This window comes from Panthera pardus, unplaced genomic scaffold (genome assembly GCF_024362965.1).
Source record: "Panthera pardus isolate Hobbes unplaced genomic scaffold, ASM2436296v1 HiC_scaffold_3, whole genome shotgun sequence".
Taxonomy (NCBI): Eukaryota; Metazoa; Chordata; class Mammalia; order Carnivora; family Felidae; genus Panthera; species Panthera pardus.
The window spans coordinates 37,424,457-37,432,990 of NW_026526876.1; the positions used below are offsets into that span (position 1 = coordinate 37,424,457).

Genomic DNA, 8,534 nt, shown 5'->3' on the forward strand with positions numbered 1-8,534 from the left:
CTCTTTTTCTGAGACCAGAGCTTAGCCTTTGCTCCTAACACCAGAGTGTGGGAACAGTTTCAAAATGACAGGTTTTGAGGTCTCAGTCTTCTCAGGAGAGAGGGCTCTGGAGGGAAGAGAACGAACCAGCACCCCAACCCTGGGTCTTGCACCCCAGCTCATCTCCCAGGTGGGGAAGCAAATGCACCAAGCGATAGTCCCACCCCAGCCAGCCTTTCTAGCAAATGCTGCTGTCCCAAACTGGAGCTCAACTCCAGCTCAGGCAGAGGGCTAAAGGGTCAGTGGGGAGGGAGCCCCCTGTTTGGGTGCTCTGAGGGTCTGTGGACGCCCTCAAAACCTTATTTCCTCTCCCAAACAATGGTACCCACCGTGAGGGAAGGAGGCAAACAGGACTGCCGGCCGTCCCTGGAGCCCAGCTTCTAAAGATGCTTAGTAGAGAGGTTGCTTGAGTGGGGGTCACTTTGTCCGGAGACAGCAAACTGCTCCCCACGCCACTCCTAATCCTAAAGAGAAAGAAGGAAAACCTTGCCTGCCCCCCGCCCCCCAGTCTCTGGCCATTCCCAGCACAGGAGCTGCCGCCTGAGCACAGCTAGGGCCAGTAGCTGGTGGCTCGGAGAAGGACAGGCAGGGAAAAGCTGCAGCCCTTGGCCACACTGGGGCCCAGAGCAGCCAAGAGCAAGGCAGAAGTGGGGAGAGCAGAGGCCGACCCTGGCCAGGACCAGACGGTGAGTGCCTGTGCTTGGGGGAGGGGGGGCGGCTTTGGGAAAGATCCTTGTCAATAAGAAGAGACAGGAAAAAAATCTAGACAGAGGGAAGGAAAAGCAAGAGAGGAGGAAAAAAGAAAAAGAAAAACAATAAATGGGAAAAGGGGGAAAAGTTTGGTTTTAATAGATAAGCTAAGCTGAAACTTAGGCATTTTGTATTTGAATAGATGTGGATATCCTGTATGTATATTTCAAATCGATATTTATGGGGACCCAGTGTGCAAATGTGCTGTACTCTAGGTTGTGTATAGAATATGTAATAAATAAATACACCCAACTATAATAGCAGATGTGCTTGGGTGTTCACACAGAAGACCCAATGGTGCATATGTGGAGGCATGTATAACCCCTGTGAATGATGTGAGTTTACGATTCTGTTCATAGAAGAAGATCTGTTACCCAAAAGTTTGTGCATACATTTTTATAACTATCACACACCTACGGAAAGGGCAAAAACTTGAGTATTTGTGTACTTGAATTCTGGCTATAAAACATCAGTTGATCAGGAAGCCTTGCTTGAAAATCTCCTGTTGACTTGATATTCGGGCAAAATATACACCGTATCCTCAAACAAACGCATGTGGCTTACATCTGAATCCTTTGATAACTTTCTTCCAAAATATTTCTGTGGAAGGTAAAGGAAATGCCTCAGACTGGCCCAGGGGAGGTCATGAAATTTTGTGACTTTTTTTTTTTTTTTTTTTGTCCGACCATGACCTCCTTTACTGTGTATCTCACCCCAAACTGCAGGAACGATGTACATCGTGTGATGTTTCTTTCATGGTAGTGATGGACACGAGGATGTAAGCACCATTACCTGCACACAAGCGTGTCCCTCACAAGTGTGAATCTGACCAGTGGGCAGAGATGAGCTGAATGTGAAAGCCCTCAGGTAACTGTGGGGGTCACACAAAAGCACTGCTATCTACAACGAAATTACAAAGGTCCCCAAGCCTATGTCTCCAACCACCCAGAGATATTTCTTCTGACCCAGAACCAGAGTCCAGACCCACTCTGGGAAAGAAAGAGGGGTGGGGATGTTTGCTCCAAGGGGGAAGAAATCAAGGTCCCCAGAACCTTCAGCCTTTATACAAAACAACCTCTAAACCGGGATCACATCGAATCCACACACACGGGTTCAAACCTCAATGCTGCCACACCCTCCAAGTGGGGCTTTTAATTGCAAAGTAACGAAATCTCCTGCCAAATCTCCCTCCCAGGATGTCAGAGGTGAAAGGAAGAACGGAGAGGTCACCGGCCCAAGCAGACCTCAGGAATCTTCTTCCCAAGTCTCAGCCATCGGGGATATGGAAAGCGGTGGGGGTGGCTGACTCTTTGGGAGGGGGCATCCAGGAGGCCAAACGGGGTTGGGGGCAGGCGGGGCGGAAAGGAGCTGAGCAGGTAGAAGGTTATTACGGAATTGCTTCCATAAAACCTGAGGCTGTTGTAAAACCCTCTGCTTTCCAAAGACTTGATTTCCTCTTTTCTCTCTAACATCCCCCTTTTTTTCTTTTTACAGCACTGTTCCTGGGAGGGGGTGGCCAAGAGACGCCGGGATGGAAGACAGTCAGGCTCCAGGCTCCGGGTGGCTGGGCAGGTTTGTGAGAGGCCCAGAGAGAAGTAAGGTAAGGCAGAAAGACACCCTAGACCACCTTCACCCAGGCTGGAGGACAAGAAAATGTCAAGGAGTTGTGTTGTTGGCCTTTGCTCACCACGGGGGTGGATTGAAGGCTGCATTTCTCCCAGGGCCAGAGGTGGGTCTCCCAAGGGCCCTTCCACTCCTAGCAGATGCCCCTTGTTCACAGACTGCCCCCCCTCCATGTCAGCTTGGCGCCAGAGCCCCATCCGGTCGGGCCTCTTTCCCGGCCCCTTTCCACATTCCCTTGCCTCAAGCAGGGGGGAAAAGTTTGGGAACAAAAGTTAGCTTATGCTTTGGACCGTCCCCTCCTTCCGCCAGTACGTCTAGCTATTCCTCTCCTGGGCCGGGAGCCAGCAGCCTAGAATGGGTTGGGGTCAAAGAGGGTATCATGGCTTTGCCCCTGCCCCACCCCCCCTGCATCATCTCCTGTCAGACCACCAGTCTGGAGTGAACCGCCCAACAGCCTGGGCTCCCCATTTAGCCTGCACATCAGGCCCCTCTCCCTGGGGGGTGGCCTTTACGACCGAGGTAAACCTGGGAAGCCTTGGCCACTCTGTGGAACAGGAGCTGAGGGATTGGGAAACGTAGGACTTTTTCTGCCCCACCTCTGCCCCACTAGGGGGCTCTAGGAAGGACCCTGGAGGCATACAGGCTGAGGCTACACGGGATCCTGACATTTCCCCTTTAGAATGGGACATACTGAGCCCTCTTCAAGGACCTGACGTTTCCTGTTGAAGTGGAGTCCTGTCCCACCCCACCCCCCACCAAGGGTTGCAAAGATCTCAAGGATCCCTTGTATCTCTTGAAACCAAGCATTTGCCAAGTTGGAGAGGCTTTCCTTGAAAAGTCTAAACGTAGACAGGAGTCCAAGATCCCAAGGCAGAAAGCCTGAAGTCCCAACCAGCATTCTTTGGCTCTGCAGAATAGCCCAGCAAGGTGCCTCTGGAGAGTAGAATGTTCTCCATTCCCGCTTTCCCTCCCAACACCCACTTAAAAAATACGGAAGTGGAAAGACACCCTAGGGCTTCCCACCTCTTTTCTCTGGGGAACATCTTCGCTGTTTCTGGGTGAAGGATCTCGAACCTCTTCACCATTTGGCAAGAGTGATACACTGGTCCTTATGCTGCCTCCCTGCCCAGCACCCACCCCCACCCCCCACGCACACTCCTCCAGCTAAGCGAGGAGCAGTAGCTGCCGTGAGTCGGGTGGTTTAATGTCGTTGTGTTCAGAAATCCAGGCCCAACAACATGAAACTACCTAATTCACTCAGCAGCTCCAGGTCAAGGGCTCACTGAGGGGGCAGGCCCCTGTAGCCATCTTATGGGCCAAAAAAAAAAAAAAAAAACAAAACGGTTGGCCAACTCACTTCATTTTCCTCCACCACTTTCCCAACAGAACCCAGTTGCTAGTAAACAACCCATCCAAAGATCTGGAGGCAGGACTCCAGGCACAACCATTCAGGATCCGGTGCCACCAGCTCAGAGATTCCGGGAACTTTTGTTCTCTTCCAGGAACCCCCGTGGAGGAGGATGGGGACCCTAGGCCCAGCCCCAGACCTGGACAAGGCCTCACGGCTACACCTGCCTGGTCACCACCTCTCAGCCTCCGTCTCTGCAGCTGGAGGTCTCCACAGATAAGATTTCTCAATTTCAAACTGTCATCAAGGTGCATCTCCACTCCCCGTCGTCGGGCTAGTGCCTATATTCCAGGGTCACCCGGGGTAGTTCCGAGAGGCCAAATCTTCAAGCCCTACACCACCCCCCTGCTTTGAGACTGGAGTAGAGACCGGAGAGTGGAGAGGCAGAAAGTGACTGCTGGAGACATAGATGGAAAAGCAGAGTGTGAGAAAATACCAGGAAGACTAGGGATGACAGGCAGGCAAAAGCGGGTTGGCCTGGACAGTCGCTGCGAAGTCGCCCTGCCGGAAACGTCCGGGGTAGGGGTGGGGGGACCTGGTTCCGCAGAGGCTGAGCCGTCCCAGGTAAGAGGATCCGCTCCGAATTCACAAATGAAACCTGGAGGCTCAGCTTGGGACGCAGAGAGCAAGGCTGCTTCTTGCTTCCTGACCTTCAGCTTGGGCCCTTCGCTCTCCGCCCCCACCGATCTCCCCTGCGGCCACCTCTACCCCTCCAGACGCCCGCGTCGTCGCAGGTGTTCAGGCACACAGCCCACAGCGGGCGGGCGGCCGCGCGAGCCGAGGCGGCGGACTCACCTGGGCGGCGGCGGCAGCGGCGGCGGGAGCGGCCGTCGGAAGGCGCGGCGCCGGCGGCCTGTCCCCCCGTCCGGCCCGGCTCCCTCCCGCCCTGGCGCCGGAGGCGAGGGTCCGCGTGGCCACGTGTCCGGCAGGGAAGTCCGAGGGAGCGGAGGAGTCTGCCCGGCCGCCCGCTCCCCCTCCCGGGTATAAATCTTGGGGACCGGAAATACAATAAAACTTCACCGTGTTGATGAACTTCAAATGGTTTACATCCCCTCCTGTCCTGAAAAGAAAGACGGCCGGGGGGCGGGTTAAAAGGAAGGGGAAACAAATTTACGAGCCGCAGAAGCAGCCGCCTCGGCCCCTTTCTTTCGTCCGAGCAGACTGTGTCCGCGTGGAGAGAAGCAGCCTCGGCCCCCGGGACTTTGCGTCGGCTGTCCCCGCCTCCAGGGACTCTTCTCTCGCAGGAGTCGCCCGTGCGGCGGCTGGCAACTCACCGGGCCCCACGACAGGCCCGGGCTCGGCGGACCCGGCCCTTCGCCCAAGCGGAGTTAGGCGCCCCGTCCTTCCTCGCTAAAGCCTGGCTCTGCCGGCCACGCCCTGTGGCCTCGTTCTTTGCATCTTTCCGCTGAAAGCGGGTTTTTTTTTTTTTGTTTTTTTGTTTTTTTTCTCTTTGTGCCTCTAGCTGCCAGACCTTTGCCCTGCCCCACCCGTTTATTGCCAGGTACTTGCTTGAAGGGGAGAGAGGGTCAGAAGGCCTGAAGGGGCTGAGCGGGGCAGGCGCTCCCAGAGGAGAAACCGAGACGCTGGTCTTGGCCAGAGTGGAGGTGACGGCCACCGCTGAGTGGTGTCCAAATTGGCCTCTGCCGAGGGCTCTGCCACCGTCTCCTGTCTGGTTCCTTCAAAGCCTCCAACAACAGCCACTACCTGAACTTCCACTGCCCTCTCCATCGCTCTTTTCGGCTCAGGACCTTTTGCTTTTGTTTTGTTTTGACCAAACTTTGTGGAATCCGGATTTGGAAAATCGCTATTAGGCCGTAGTGAATCAAAACCAAAACCAAGGAAAGTGTCTTTTCGCTGTGAGCTCCAGATAATTGGGAGCGAAGTTGTTGATTTCCTGTTCACTTTGTCTGCTGGAGGGGCCTGGTTAGGTGCACTTCTGGGCGGGAGAGCAAAGGAATTCGATCATCCCTCACAGTTATTCACCAAAAAATAAAAAGGATCTAGGTCTAAGAGGCGCTGGAGGGCTAAGATGAGCTCAGGCGCAGTCAGGGCTCGGGTGCAGAACTGAGGCTCAGCCGCAGACCCAGGCTGGGGCTTGGTGCACTGGCGGCCCCTTCCTCCCACAGACACACACAGGTGCGCCCTGTGTGACCCGCCGGCTCCATGCCCACCCCCCACTTCCAAGGAAAGGCCCCAAAACATTACTGGGGACTTTTTTTTTTTTTAAGTGATTTTTTTAAAAAAGGGGGAACATCTGGTTGGCTCAGTCTGTACAGCAGGTGACTCTCGATCTCAGGATTGTGAGTTCAAGCCCCACATTGGGTGTAGAGATTATTTTAAAAAGAAAGAAGGAAAGAAAGGAGGAAAGAAAGAAAGAAAGAAAGAAAGAAAGAAAGAAAGAAAAAAAGAAAGAAAGAAAGAGAAAAGAAAGGAAGAAAGAGAAAGAAAAGAAAGAAAGAAAGAAAGAAAGAAAGAAAGAAAGAAAGAAAGAAAGAAAATTCAAAATAAAGTTATAAACAAATGGAAGGGGCAGGGAAAATACTATGGTCTACAGTTCGCAATTTTTTTGAAAGGCCAACTCTGAGGCAGGCAGTCCTACTCTGCCCCAGCCAGTGGGGGATGGGAGCCGCCGTGCCCTCTGGCTCCTTCCCTGCACCAAGGAGGAGGAAGGCGGGGCTCTCATTAACAGCTGGAGGACAGGAAGTAGCTTGTTTCCATGCCCATATTCATATTCCAGGATATGCATGAGGAGGCCCCTCCGGCGGCTCCCTCCTTATTACATGCCCGAACTCCCCCATTTTGCTCTTTATCATGCTATATTTTTAATAAAAATACTGTGATGGCAGCTCCTGGCAGTCACCCCTGCTATGAGGATTTGCCTCCGGGAGCTGTTAGCGAAGGGCGGAGGGCAGGACTGAGGGGCCAGCAGTTTCCACACCATTCAAGACTGTTATTACCCGCCCCCTGCCCCCCCCCCCAGAAGCCTGCAGTGGGGGCAGGTCACTGTGCTGGCTCCCTGCTCATTGCTGACCTGGGTCTCGGGATTCCCTGGGCCGAGGAGAGGGGATGGGACCATTTTAGTCTTAGACGCTGGAAAATCTGAAGAGGCCACGGCTGCAGAACAGATGTATCTGTGCACACACAAGTTTTGCACATACTTTTCAAGGGCTTTGTAGATGCCCCCTCCCCCCCCCCCCCCCCACTGGTACCCAGAACCCAGGCCATGGATCCCAGTTTAAAGCATAAAATTCTCTGCATGGGACTGGACTGACACCTCAAATACATTCCCATAGATGCCAACTAGCCTTTTCCTTCCGAGATTGCTGGCCCCAAAGGAGCCAACTTTCAATGCCCAACACAGATACCCACCAACAGGGGAGCTGCTGCCCACAGGCACCCTTCTCATACACTGGTTGAGCTCATAATGGTCACTCCGTGAGTAAAGGCCATTGAGGTGGGGTTTCTTTTCACCCTCAAGTGTCCAAATCCTCTCCCCAAAGCACGTCGATCTCCAAGTTATTCAGAAAATTGAAAATGTAGATGATCAAGCTGCAGGATTTAGGGGTCACTTTTCCCTACTCTTGTCCCTCCTTGAAGATACAGCAGAGTTCTAGCATAACTGGAGGGGACTGCACATGAGATGTGGAGAGGAGGCAGTGTAGACACAGATGCAGAACCCAGGATCCTCAAAGAAACCGAAATTGAGACCCCCTTCCATTTAGTTAGAGTTGCAAGGAGAATAAATATTCCTGGGCCTTCTTCCTCCGTCTCCCTTCCTAGGTAGGGTTCAGTATGTTGCCGGGGTGGGTTTCAGAGCAGGCAGAGATGCCGGAAGCACCATCCCTGAGACCCAGGCTCGATGTTTTGCCCCCAATTTTTTTTGCCCCGGGCTGGGGGAGCGGCTCCGCGGTGGCTGGCGGGTGAGGCTGAGGCCGCCGCCAACCTCTAGGCGGCGCCCTGGCGTTGAGTCCTCACGCAGCTCTGTGTCCCGCGTTGGTGAAGGGGCTGGTTCCTGCAGACGCACTGGGCTTGGCCTGGAGCCGGCCGCCGGCGCGTCGCCTTTGGCGCCCTCTGCCAAGCAAGAGAAACACGATGAAACGAGTGAGGGCTGGGAAAGGAATCGGCAGCTAATGGTGGCTTCATCCGCTCCCCACCCCCTACCCTCCTTCCCGACTCTAGGGAGCCTTCCACAGCCCAGTCTCCTTTGATCTCCCCAGAAGCCTGCTCAAGGGCAGCGCCGGAATCCTGAACCCCTCCCCGCAACTTGCAAAGGAAGACACTGAGGCCCGAAGAAATGAAGTCATTAGCCCGAGATCAGAGCAGCTATAAAATGGTGAGGCAGGCCTGGAGGACAAGTCCTTTACTCCAAGTGAAATGCTCTTACCCCAAAATAGGACGACCCCAGCAAAAAATGTCTGTCTTGTGAGCAAAACTCATTTCAGGAAAGGCAGCCTTTGGGGGGGGTTGGAATTAAGATTTGGGGGAGCACGTAAGGGAAGTGGAAGCGAATATAGGAGAGTCTCAGCTAAGATTGGGAGACAAGATGCGCGCGGCCCCCTCCCTTCCAAGACATGGTCAGTTCAAAGCTTACAACTTCCCCAGATGTGTGTCATCGAGGGGTGCCCGAGGCCTTCAAACACCCAGGTGAAAACGACCCACAGGACGGGGACACTGTGAAGTTTGAATACTTTGTAAAAGAGGCCCTGATGACAAG

The 8,534-nt window shown here is 53.8% G+C and overlaps 1 long non-coding RNA gene across 1 annotated transcript; it reads left to right on the forward strand.

Moving 5' to 3' along the window:
• The first annotated feature begins 1,499 nt into the window (after positions 1-1,499).
• LOC109247344 (uncharacterized) lies at positions 1,500-4,576 on the forward strand. The gene is made up of 3 exons (XR_002071702.2): positions 1,500-1,656; positions 2,284-2,389; positions 3,915-4,576. It is a non-coding gene; the product is annotated as an uncharacterized LOC109247344 (long non-coding RNA).
• Positions 4,577-8,534: the final 3,958 nt, after the last annotated feature.